A 12,533-nucleotide genomic window follows, 5' to 3' on the forward strand; every position below is an offset into this window, starting at 1 on the left:
TCCTATCGGCCGGGAGTTATCAAGGGGTATCTCCTTAAGCTTCTCTATAGGTTCTGCCCTTGTCCGCTGCTCTTCTATGCTCATGGTTTGCAAATGAACATCCATTTCCAGCATTGCAATATAGCATTCCCGTGTGGCCACTTGGTTCCCTCACAGTTCCCCTACTCCGTATTTAGTGAGGAATTTGATCATCAGGTGATAGGTCGAGGTTACGGCCTTCCAGGAGTTAAGGGTAGGTTGCCCTATGATGGTGTTGTAGGCAGAAGCGCAATCGACCACAAGGAACTTCCCTGTTAAGGATCATCTCCAATGGTGATCGGCAACGTGACTGAGCCTAGGGGGTACACTTTTGTTCCACCGAACCGACGAGTGGGACGTTGGTTGGAACTAGTCGCTCTTTGCTGATCTGCATCTGCTGGAATGCCGGTAATAGAGAATATCTGCGGAGCTTCCGTTGTCAACCAAGACTCGGTGCACGTTATAGTCTCCTACCTGAAAGCTAATGACAAGTGCATCGTTGTGCGGATGGTGGAGACATCGGCATCTTCTTTCGAGAACCCAATAAGAGGTTATCGACTCGCGGTATCTTCGTGATGACGCTGTGAGTTGGACATTCTGGACTACTCTAAGATAAGTCTTACGAGCTCTATTTGATAGGCTGTTGGCGGCCATTCCCCCTACAATCATCCTTATGTCTCCCAAAGGTTGCCTCAGTCGTTCGTTGTCTCGTCGGGGAGCTTACTCTTGTAGAGGCAGATCTGTTCTTTCCTTGCTGACAAACTTCTGTAACTTCCTTGTTTAATGAGGGCTTCAATCTGCTTCTTCAAGTCATAGCAGTCAGCTGTGTCATGTCCGTGGTCACGGTGGAAGAGGCAATATTTGTCTCTAAACCGCTTGCTAGGATCCCCCTTTAGTTTTCCGGGAAAGGTCAGAGCCCCTTCGTCCTTCATTTGCATCAGGACTTCATCCATCGGGTGGTCAACGGGGTGAAACTTGTAAACCTCCTTCCCGGGAGCTTAGGACGCTTTTCATCCCTTCGGTTCCTGTCCTTGGTTCTTCTGTCCTTGGTCTTGTCGTGCATCCTCTTGCCTCTCCCTTTTTCTTAGCTTTTCCTCCTAAGCCTGCAGCGCGTCCTCAGCATCATGTACTTAATGGCCCTGTAAAGTACTTCCAACGTGGTCTTGGGGTCGTTTTGTATAGTGAGAACAAAAACTTACCCTTTCGCAACCCATTTATGAAGGCTGCCACAAGTATTTTATCGTCAGCTTTGTCAATCGATAGTGCTTCCTTATTAAAGCGCGTTATGTAGGGTCTCAGCGTCTTATCCTCTCCTTGCTAGATACTCATCAAGCATGCCGTGGACTTCTTATATCTGTATCCCGAATAAAGTGGGTAGTGAACTAAGCGCTTAGCTCCTTGAAAGTGCTGATGGAGTTCGGCATCAGTCGGCTGAACCATACCCTTGCGGGACCCTTTAGCGTAGTAGGGAAGGCCCTGCACATGATTTCGTCCGCTACCCCTTGAAGGTGCATCAAGGTCTTGAAGGTCTTTAGGTGATCCAGGGGTCCTTCACCCATCGTAACTATCTATATGCGACATGCGAAATTTATATGGTAGGGGGAAGGAATTGACAGCTGCAGTGAATGGCGAGTCGGTGTGATTTACTAGATCGTCAAGGTCACTGGATACCCGTCCTTTGAGGGCATTCATCATGACCTCCATTTGTTCCTTTATTGCCTGTATTTCCGTGGCAATGTGTGGTTGAGTTGCATTCGTGAGGGATGGCATGCTCAAACTCTGACGCTCCGGTCTACTCGGAGCATTACTGCCCTCCAGCCTTTCTCGTTCTCTTCTATTGGCACTAGTGCCTTCTTGGTCCTGCTCTTAAGTGCCGTGATCTGCATTTTTCTGGTGTAACTGTTCCTCCAGATAGCGGTTCTACTTAGTAACGCGCTCTATGGCGGCGCCAAAGGTTTGCACCTGCCTTTCGAAGCTGCTGCGCGAGTTTTGTCTCCCTGAATGTTGTTCGTTGTCGCCATCGAGTGAGTCAACACCATGCAACTCTTTTGTCTGGAAATCGTTTGCAATGGATTACAAACCAGAAAATGTCCGATTGTTTCCCACAGATAGTGCCAACTGATGATGCTGAAAATATCACCAGTGAGTCACATGATGTTTGCACACTCGAAATGATACCTGCACAACAAAAAAAGGAGAAGACCTTACAGAGAGCACCGATATGGTACCGGCCAAATACCCTTCGAAAGTCAAGTTAGAACTTGTTACAACTCTAAAGTGTTAGAGAGGGTTAATTATGCGTACCTTTATTCGTGAGGGTATTGAGGCTTTTTATAGCAGTAGAGAGTTGACCTCTCTTCCTTGGAGTAGAAGTCTTTTCCTTATAGGAGTCCTCATGAGCGTAGAATGCAGAATCCTTTCCTTGTAGGACACCATCACTAGCATGGGATACAAGTCATTTCCTTATATACTTATGCGTAGTGACCAAGACAAAGATATTATTAAAACCGTCAGCTTCAGGACCGTCAGCTTATCTTTTATCCTTCGGTCATATTGGCGTCAGCCCTAAGATGGAGTTAACCCCGTGGAGTAGGCTTCCTTCCATCTTGGACCCGTCATATCACTATCCGTCAGCTTCTTACTTCAATTAATACTGTCAGCCTAAGTTGTAGACTTTGTCAGCTGTGGGTGCTTATAATTCTCACTTATCATAGACCAAATACATAGTTTACCCAAATTTAAAAAAAAATAAAAAATAAAAACAAAACAAAAACTAAACTTTCTAAAGGTTTCCTAAAATGCAAACAAGATGGAATGTTTTTGAATCCTAACAACGTGATCATGCATGGGAAACACAATGGGACATAAAGCAACATGATCCGACACAAAATAGGAAGAATTAGCACAAGAACGAAGGAAGAGACACTTGGTCTTAGGTGCATTTTAAACCCATACGGCATCAAGGACGACAAGTGTAACTGTGTAGGACGACAAGTGGAATTCACATTCCCTTTAGATTAAACAAGAAGGTTCAAAGTCCCTTTAGATTAAACAAGAAGGTTCAAAGTGGAATTCACATTCCCTTTAGATTAAACAAGAAGGTTCAAAGCCTTAAGGGCTGTTTGGATTTATAGTTTTTATAACTCATAACTCAAAAATGGTAGGACGTATGGTTGAGAAGTCCGTTTGGATTTTCATAACTCTATTTCCAGTTTTTATTTCCATCACTCAATTCTCTAATTTTTGAGTGATGTGTTATGGAAATTGAAAACACATTTTAGGTATTTTCAGTTTCCATAACTCTGTTTCCAATGACATTTTGGTAATTAAACACACATGGAGGGACCTACTAGTCAGGGTTAGCCGCAACTTTTGACACTTTTTTTTCTTTCTTCTCCACTATTCTTCAGTTGTTCTTTCTTCTTTTCTTTCTTTTTTCTTCTTTTTCACTCTTGTCAGTTCGTTCTTCCTTTTCTTTTCTTTTTCTGTTCTTCATCACATAATATTTTTGGTCTTCGCTCAGTTCTTTCTTTCTTTTTTCTTTTTCTTTCACTGGTCTCCGTTGGCTAGGTTTTTTTTTTTTTTTCCCCCCTTCTTTCACTGGGTTCGATGAGTTTGGGTTTCTGATTTTTTTTTTTTTTTTTGTCACTGGGTTCAGTGAGTTTGGGTGCTGGGGGTTCAGGGAAAAAAGAAGAAGGTAAAAGCTATACCAAGTTACAGGTATGAGGCCCACAAATAGTTGAAAATTTTGAGTGATGGTGCCGAACACACTTTGTGTAGAGTGATAGGATATTTTAAGTGATGAGTGATAAGTAGCGAAAATTGAGTGAGAAGTGATGAGTGATGAAAAATAAAAATCCATACAGCCCCTTAACAACTCGCTCAAGAGAGGAACTAGAGTTTCAAGGAAGTGATTAATACCTCCTTCATTTTTCTTTTTCTTTTTTTTTTTTCTTTTTTTTTTTNTTTTTTCAGAAGCTCCTCACTCTTTTTATTTTTTTCACTCTTTCTTTCTCCAACTCTCTTTTCTTCTATCGGCTTCTACTAGGGGTCATATTGGCTTCATTTTTTTTTTCCTTGTTCTTGATTAGTTGTTGTTTCTGATTTTAAATTTGTCAGATCGGCTTCTATTTTTTTTTCTTGATCATTTATTATTGTTGTTCTAATTTTTTTTTTTCTGTTCTTGATCTGCCGTTGTTGTTGTTTTGATTTTAGATTTGTTGTTTAAATTTTATCAGTTTTATGAGAGCAAGAATTTTTTTTTGCTTTTATTGTTGTGGTTATTGCGTGAGTGAGCTTCAGGCAAAGGGAGAGCAGAGAGATGAGATGAGAACAGATGTGTGAGAGTGAGTTTCGGCGTGAGAATTGAGGGCTTTTATCAAAGGTAATTTGGTAATTGAAGGAAGAGCCAACGGATAATTACAAACGCGCATTGGATTTTTTGTTTATGGAACTCCTTAGCTCCATAATCCTTGCGCGTTCCCAGGGCGTTATTTGCCTTGGCCCAAAACGCAACTTTTTTCAAAAAATTGCGTTTTGGGCTGAGCCAAACGCAAAAATCTGTCTCAGCATTTTGCAAATGCGCATAACATGTAAAAGTGGACTCTAAAAGCCCAACCAAACGGGCACTTAACATGATATGAACAGTATATATTTTAGCAACTTTTTCAGAATCCTTTTAATCAACTTTTTAGTAACTTTTTAGTTATGAGATTTATAAATTTCATTTTTTTCATTTTTTATTGAAAATAAATTTTATAGTACTACTTATATATTTAAAAATTATTTTATTATAATATTTTTAATTTTTAATTTTAATAAAATAAGTTCTACTTTTCAAACGGCCCAGATATCAAGAAGAAGCTTTTAGCCTTCAAGTTGGACTGACATCCCTATCCATAGGTAGCAGATGATACTAGTGGCATTGGTTGGCGTGAAACGATGATTTGTTAAACAGAAAAGTTAAAACGAAAACAAAAGAACAAAAAATTGAGCCTTTTGTCCGGTAAAATTCTAGACCTTGGCTTAAAGTCACTTTTTGTAATTAAGTTACAGTACATCATGCTTTATTATTGTTAACTCATTGCTTGACTACAAGCCACTATGCTAAGCACGATTGATGAAAGACATGAGACAATGAAAACAATGCATTTTCATTTCTCTCTGCCTTGTAACTTCAGGAAATAAGGTTGTTTTAAGTCCAAAATCTGATACACATCTAAAAGCCCGACACAAACACAATGCAACAGGACCCAAACAATTACACAAGTGGGCTTGGGATGNCTAGCTTTTGCTTTACTCTTTCTACTCAACGTTCAGAACACGATGACAGCTCTTTATATTGCGCCTGCTGGTTCAACATGTTAGCATTGTGTTTACTAACAGAGTGACGACTCCTTCCTTGAGCCACTACACGGTCCTGGAGCGCTTTTACACGTTCCAAAGCCTAAAGGCACAATCTGTTGATCAGTAAGCAAGGAAGATAAGAGAAGATAGATAAGAAGACGGCTTACCCGTGTTAGGTAAACAAAGCGACGCCCTCAAATCCTCCGTCCCTAGCAATCACAAGGATCAATGTTCGTCGGCTTGATGAACGATCCTACTTCTTCGACGAGCATAATCTTATGCTTAAAAGGCAACGGGGCCCTCAAAGGACGGGACCAGAAGAAGTCATTACCCCTTTCCAGCCCCATGGATGACTTGGGGGTTGACTTCTCTGGGGCTCATCCCCAGTAGTGACGGCCACCTTCTGGTGGAAGGACATCCTTCCCGTCGGTTTTCCTCTTTGACAAACCCTTCGCGACGGCCTTAGAGGCTGACGAAGATACGCAACTCCCCTTTGCCTTTTCTCTTCCTTCTGACGAGCGGTGCAGCCCTTATACGTGCTTTGCTACCTCTATTTCAGCGAAAATGGGACACATGAGGAAAACTGACGGCAATAGCTAGAAAAAAGGGGACAACGGAAATGACTACTACGACGGCGAGAAAATTCTTCTAACTTGAGAGCTTCTGGGCCCCTCAAGGACGGGACCAGAAGAAGTCATTACCCCCTTTCCAGCCCCATGGATTGACTTGGGGGTTGACTTCTCTGGGGGCTCATCCCCAGTAGTGACGGCCACCTTCTGGGTGGAAGGACATCCTTCCCGTCGGTTTTCCTCTTCGACAAACCCTTCGCGATGGCCTTAGGGGCTGACAAAGATACCAACTCCCCCTTGGCCCTTTTCTCTTCCTTCTGACGGGCGGCTGCAGCCCTTATACGTTGCTTTGCTACCTCTATTTCTGCGAAAATGGGACACATGAGGAAAACTGACGGCAATAGCTGGAAAAAACGGGACAACGGAAATGACTACTATGACGGAGAGAAATTCTTCTAACTTGAGAGCTTCTGGCGATGGTACCGGACCCCCACAGTATGCGTAAAGAGCGTCAAGAGTAATTAGATCTTGGCACTTTCACTATTCCAAAGGGATCTCGAGAACCCGACAGATAAAGTCTCTTTGCTCGTCAGTTATAAGACGACGAATGTGGGTTGAAAAAAAAAAAAAAAGAGTAAACTGACGATGTTAAGACGCTATAAAAATAAATAAAGTATATATTTAAAAAACTAACGGGGTTAATAGCGATTAGTTAAAACCTGAGTCCTTGACGAAAGCCCATGTATTATCAAAATAACCATGGGGAATTGTTTCCCATTCCTCCTGACGGCATACCCAGTCCGTCCCCTTAGCAAAAAAATATCTACTCTTCCACAGTCTGTTGGAATCTGGCATCTCAGACATTAACTTTAACTCCCTTTCCCTGACGGCAAAATGGTACATCCACTTGGAAGAAGAAAGGTGCTGGGGTCTCTAGCAATAGAAGAATTCGTCTAAAGTGAGCTGACGGTGTCCTCCACTTAGACGACCCCAAAGGATCTCAGCACTTATGAAGATCCTCCACGAGTTTGGGGCGATCTGGCTGATGGACAACCCTAAAAAATCAGCCAGTTGACAGTGTAGGACCGTCAGGGGCAATCTAAGCCCCACAACAACATGGCGTCATACATACCAACATTTGCAGTTCTCCCCGTATAGCACTTTTCATTCTCCCTAGGGAGACAAATTGGGATGTGGTCTGGGATCTGGAAACAAATGCGTAACTCCTTAAATACCTTCTCACTCATTGTTGGTAAAAATTTATTTACGACCCATTCCTCGGGAAGGATGAAGGGACGGCTACCTCCGGGACTTCCTGAAGTTCCCTCATAGGACTCCTCATCACCTTCATCTCCGTCACTATCCCTCTCTCCTTCCTCCTCAACGTCACCCTCCTCACTTACTACCTCCTCCTGACCCCCATCACTGTGACTCCCTACCTCCTCATCGGGAGATTGGGTAGACGACTCTCTCTCTCTGACGACCGGGAAAAGCCCCTGGACTCATCGCCTGAACCAAATACTTCGTCGTAGCCAGCTCCGTCGCGGACCGACGACTGATCACTCGATGCGTCACTTGACATCTGATTACTTACAAGTGACGGATGTATTCTAAGCACCTAAGTTAATGACCTCGCTACAAAAAATTGATTGAAATAGAGCATGTATAAAGAAAAAGAAAGGACTTACAAGCTTCTCGAAACGGGTGACGGTTTTTGGAAGCGACGGCAGAAACTCGGGTGACGATGTTGAGGAAATTGACGGAACAAAAGCAATGGATCTTCTCTCCAAGAATCAGTAAAGGTAAAATGGAAAAATGGGGGGAAGAAGTAGGTTATATATAAGGGGAAAAGGCGCAAAAGACGAAGCGACGCCCTCGTCCAGACGCGGAGCCAACCAGAGTATGCCATGTGTCCGAGCATTTAATGGTTGGCGGCTCGAGGAGTCACCTTTGAATCATTTTCTCTCTCCTGGCTTAAGTGGAAATTAACAACAAAAAAATGTAACTCCATAACCCGTCAGTTAGAATTGACGGAGATATGGAGTAGGGGGCAACTGATAAGTGAGAATTATAAGCGCCTACAGCTGATGAAGTCTACAACTTAGGTTGACGGTATTAATTGAAGTAAGAATCTGAAGACCCCATAGTTGACGGACAGTGATATGACGGGTCCAAGATGGAAGGAAGCCTGCTCCACGGGGTTAACTCCATCTTAGGGATGACGCCGATATGACAGAAGGATAAAAGATAAGCTGACGGTCCTGAAGCTGACGGTTTTAATAATATCTTTGTCTTGGTCACCACGTATAAGTATATAAGGAAATGACTTGTATCCCACGCTAGTGATGGTGTCCTATAAGGAAAGGATTCCGTATTCTACGCTCATGAAGACTCCTATAAGGAAAAGACTTCTACTCCAAGGAAGAGAGGTCAACTCTCTACTACTTTAAAAAGCTCCAATACCCTCACGAATCGAGGTACGCATAATTGACCCCTCTCTAGCATTCTAGAGTTGTAACAAGTTCTAACTTGACCTTCGGAGGATATTTGGCCGGCACCACATCGGTGCTCTCTGTAAGGTCTTCTCATTTTTTTGTTGTGCAGGTATCGTTTCGAGTGTGCAAACATCGTGTGACTCACTGGTGATATTTTCGGTATCATCCGTCTATATCCTTTATATCATATTTCAATTTGGTCTATAATCTTTTAATTGTGTCAATTTGGTCTCTAACTTTTTAGTCCCATATCAATTTAGTCTCTATCGTTATGTCTGAGATAAAAATTGCTAACATGGCTAATGGCAAAAATAAAAAATTATTTTATTATCACATCAACGAAAACTAATTTTTTATTTTGGCAGTAATCACGTCAACAATTTCTATCTAAGAGATTAAGGGATGGACTAAATTGACATGACACTAATAGATTATGAGTCAAATTGACACAATTAAAAAGTTAGGAATCAAATTGATACAATTGAAAAGTTAATGACCAAATTAAAATATGGTATAAAAAATAAGGATCAAATACGTAGTTTACCATTTTAGTTTTTATTTATTTGAAAAAAAAAAGGACACAAAAAAAAAAAAAATATATATATATATATATATATATATATATATATATATATATATTATATATATATATATATATAAAACCATCCCAGTGTGTGTTGGTTGGCCAATGAACACTATGCTCATGTCCGTGCACGACTTAATAACTTTTGATTGAATTAAAATATTAATTTAAGCCAACTCTTTTACGTCGTAAACTGCTGTGTGGGTTTATGACATTCTTCTTTCTTTAATATTTTTAATTTTTATAAAAAAACTATGACTTGAATTATGACAACCAGCCAAAGCTCACATTTGACAGTTTGGAATTAAATACTAATTGAAAATGTTAAATCATATTACACACTATTGCTTTCCCTAAAAAATTATTACACATTATTGCTTATACTTCGTATGCACTCATTTAAAATCGTGTTAGGAAAAATTATATTTTACCCCCTAAACTATACCAATTTTACACTTAAATAACTATAAAATGCACAATTAACCCTCTAAACTAATACTTGTGTAACACTGTGAGTCGCACGTGACTTCTTTTTCATTCGAAATTAAGTACCAAATAAATAGTAGGGTGCAAATTTGGACACAAACATTAGTTTAAGGGGGCGATAATGCATTATTGTAGTTTAGAGGGTAAGTGTAAATGAGGTATAGTTTAAGGGGTAAACTATAATTTTCCCTCTTCCTCAAAAAAAAAAAAAAAAAAAAAAATTCCCCTCTTTGTTAAAAACTTAAAATTGTAAAATCATGTTTTGAAAACACAATTTCACAATTTTAGAGTGTATATGGATTGTGCAACATTGAGCGTATGATAATCATTAGTAAATAATACATCTATACACATACACACTGTTGTTACACACATCTCTGTATGCACTTGTCATTTCCCTAATATTTAGTGTGCATGAGTCGGGTTTGGTCAGGTTGAGGGGTTTTTTTTAATCCAACCCATCATGGTTGAGTTGAAAAAACCCAAACCCAACCCACGTGGATTGGGTTGGACAATTTTTTAATACTAAAAAAATTGAGCATTTATAAGATTATCAACACAAATAATAGCATATTTATAATTATTTTATTTTATTTTATGAAAAAACATATTATTTGATGCATTAATCAAATTTGAGCATAGCACCAAACCAATATAAACAATAACAAATTTATAACCTTACAAACTTGAGCATAGCACCAAGCCAATACAAATTATTTGATTAGTGCATCAAATTAATACAAATAGTTTGATATTGAAATGAAATGATAAAATAGGTTAAATGTTTTTTTTTTTTTTAATTTATTCACAAGGAGGGTGTAAGTAACAAAACCATATAATATACTAGCCTCTTTTATTTGTTTGATTAAAAGTTAATAATTTGCATTTATTATAATTTAGAAATTTTTTTTTTCAAACAAATAAAAAGGACAAACTTTAGAGACCAGTAGTAATTGTAATTTCTTTTTTAAACATGAAAGGAAAAAAATCCTAAATTTTAGAAATTCTCTTTTTGAATTCAAAATGATATTTATTGTTTGACATTTATGACCCTATTTCTAAATGAAATTACCCTTCATTAATGAGAGTATTTTTAAAAAGAGGTGCTACGTCCACAACATTTTCACAACAAATCATAGGTGGTTAGTTGTTATTGATTCAAATTTGAACCTAACACTAAAATTACTTTTTTGCCCCAACAATAACAGCTAGTAACAACCTGACACTCAGGATTCGTTGTAAAAATGTTGTAAACATATCATTTTTCATTTTTAAACTACATGAAAATTTAGTTTAAAAAAGAGAATCATCTTATATATAGTTTAGATGTATATTTTGTTTATAAAATATAATATATATATTTTAAACATATATAGATGGGTCAAGTTGGACAAAACCATATAAGATATATTTTAAATATAGGTAGGGTCAAATTGTGTTAAGTGGTTTTGTGAATCTACTAACTCGTACCCAACTTAACTCACTAAAAAGGAAAATTGACAACCCAACCCACCAACTCCTAAAAGCTGACCCAACCCATTGGGTTGGATTGGAGTGGTGGATTGGTGCCCTACTTATATTATTGTCTTGTGGGGAGGCAAGTTCTTCCACATCTGTGCTTGCGAGTTTGAGCCGTGTAGGAGAAAACCACGTAAATTTTTTAGAGTTCTAGAGTGTTATTTGCAGTATGTACCTAGAAATTTGAATCCTCCGGTTGGCTTGGGTTTTATAAAAAAATAGTTGAAGAAGGATGGGAGAGAGGAAGGTGCTAACAAATACTTCCCGCAAAGAGAACGTTCCTGGCCAGGTTAATTTGTATTGTCCCTCCCTCTGTGTTTTCATGTTTCAAGTGATGATATTGGTTGTTTAAAGCACAAAAGGTGACACAAATGCATGACGCTCGGTCTTACTAATTTATTATAAAATAATTTTGTTCCATGCTTTGTATGTTTCTTTTCTCATTCCTTTTTGTACTCCCAAACAAAGTGTTTGGAATTCTCTTGTAAATTTGAGTTTCTTCCTTTAAGAAAAAAAATAAAGAATTCTCTTGTAAACTTGAGTTTCTTCAAATAAATTTATTGTTGCTTCTTCTGATGCAGTTTTGAATACCTTAGGTTTCACTACGTAAAGGTTGTTTGGGATCAACACCAAGCAGAGAAAGAAAAGTTGATCCTAGAGCAGCCTGAAAACCTTTAGGGTTGCTTGGAATCACCACCAAGCAGAGAAAACAACTTCTCACGAAGAAAATTTTATTTAATAGTAGTCTCATTAAAAAAATATAAAAAAAAAAAAATTTATCTTTTACGGAGTTTACGGGAATTAAAGATTATGTCCCCGGAAACTCTCAACCAAAAACAATATGAACCTATCTAAAAAGATAATCCCAGTCTGAACTCAAAATAAAAAATGAAAGTTTAAAATAATCCAATCACATAAAATAAAGAATATGCCATAATAAATTCCAAAATAATTTTGGTTGTGCTCCCTGCATCAGCTTCTCAATCGATTTTTTATTGCACTTGTTCTGCTGTTTTCTCCATGCTATTATATGAGAATATGCCACTAAACAATCGGATTGTGATAGAAACTGAAATATGGAGTTAGATTTACTGTGCAGTCTTATTATGTGTCCTTAAAAAGGACATAATATGATGAAGTTTCCCTGGAAGTGTCTGGAAGAATAAAATTCCTAGAAAAATTTCTTTATTTGTTTGGACTAGAAAGGTTGCTTTCTTAATTTGTTTGGAAAGCAGCTTTGTGGAAAATCTTAAAGTTGGATAACTTGATTAAAAGGAATATTATTATAGAATATTAGGGCATGTTTGGATAGAAGGGGAGTGAAGGGGAGTAAAGTAGAAGTTGGTTGAAAATAGGTTAATTTTGGGCCAGCTCTACTTTCCTCTGCTCTACTCTACTCTCCCTCCCTCCCTCTAAATCCGAACGGACTTAGTGTTGTATGTGTAAGAGAAGTGGAGAGACGGTTGATCATTTGTTGCTTCATTGTCCATTTGATGGTGAGTTACGTTTTTTTGGGGT

Source organism: Quercus suber, unplaced genomic scaffold (assembly GCF_002906115.3).
Source record: "Quercus suber isolate HL8 unplaced genomic scaffold, Cork oak 2.0 scaffold_142, whole genome shotgun sequence".
In the NCBI taxonomy this organism is placed as follows: domain Eukaryota; kingdom Viridiplantae; phylum Streptophyta; class Magnoliopsida; order Fagales; family Fagaceae; genus Quercus; species Quercus suber.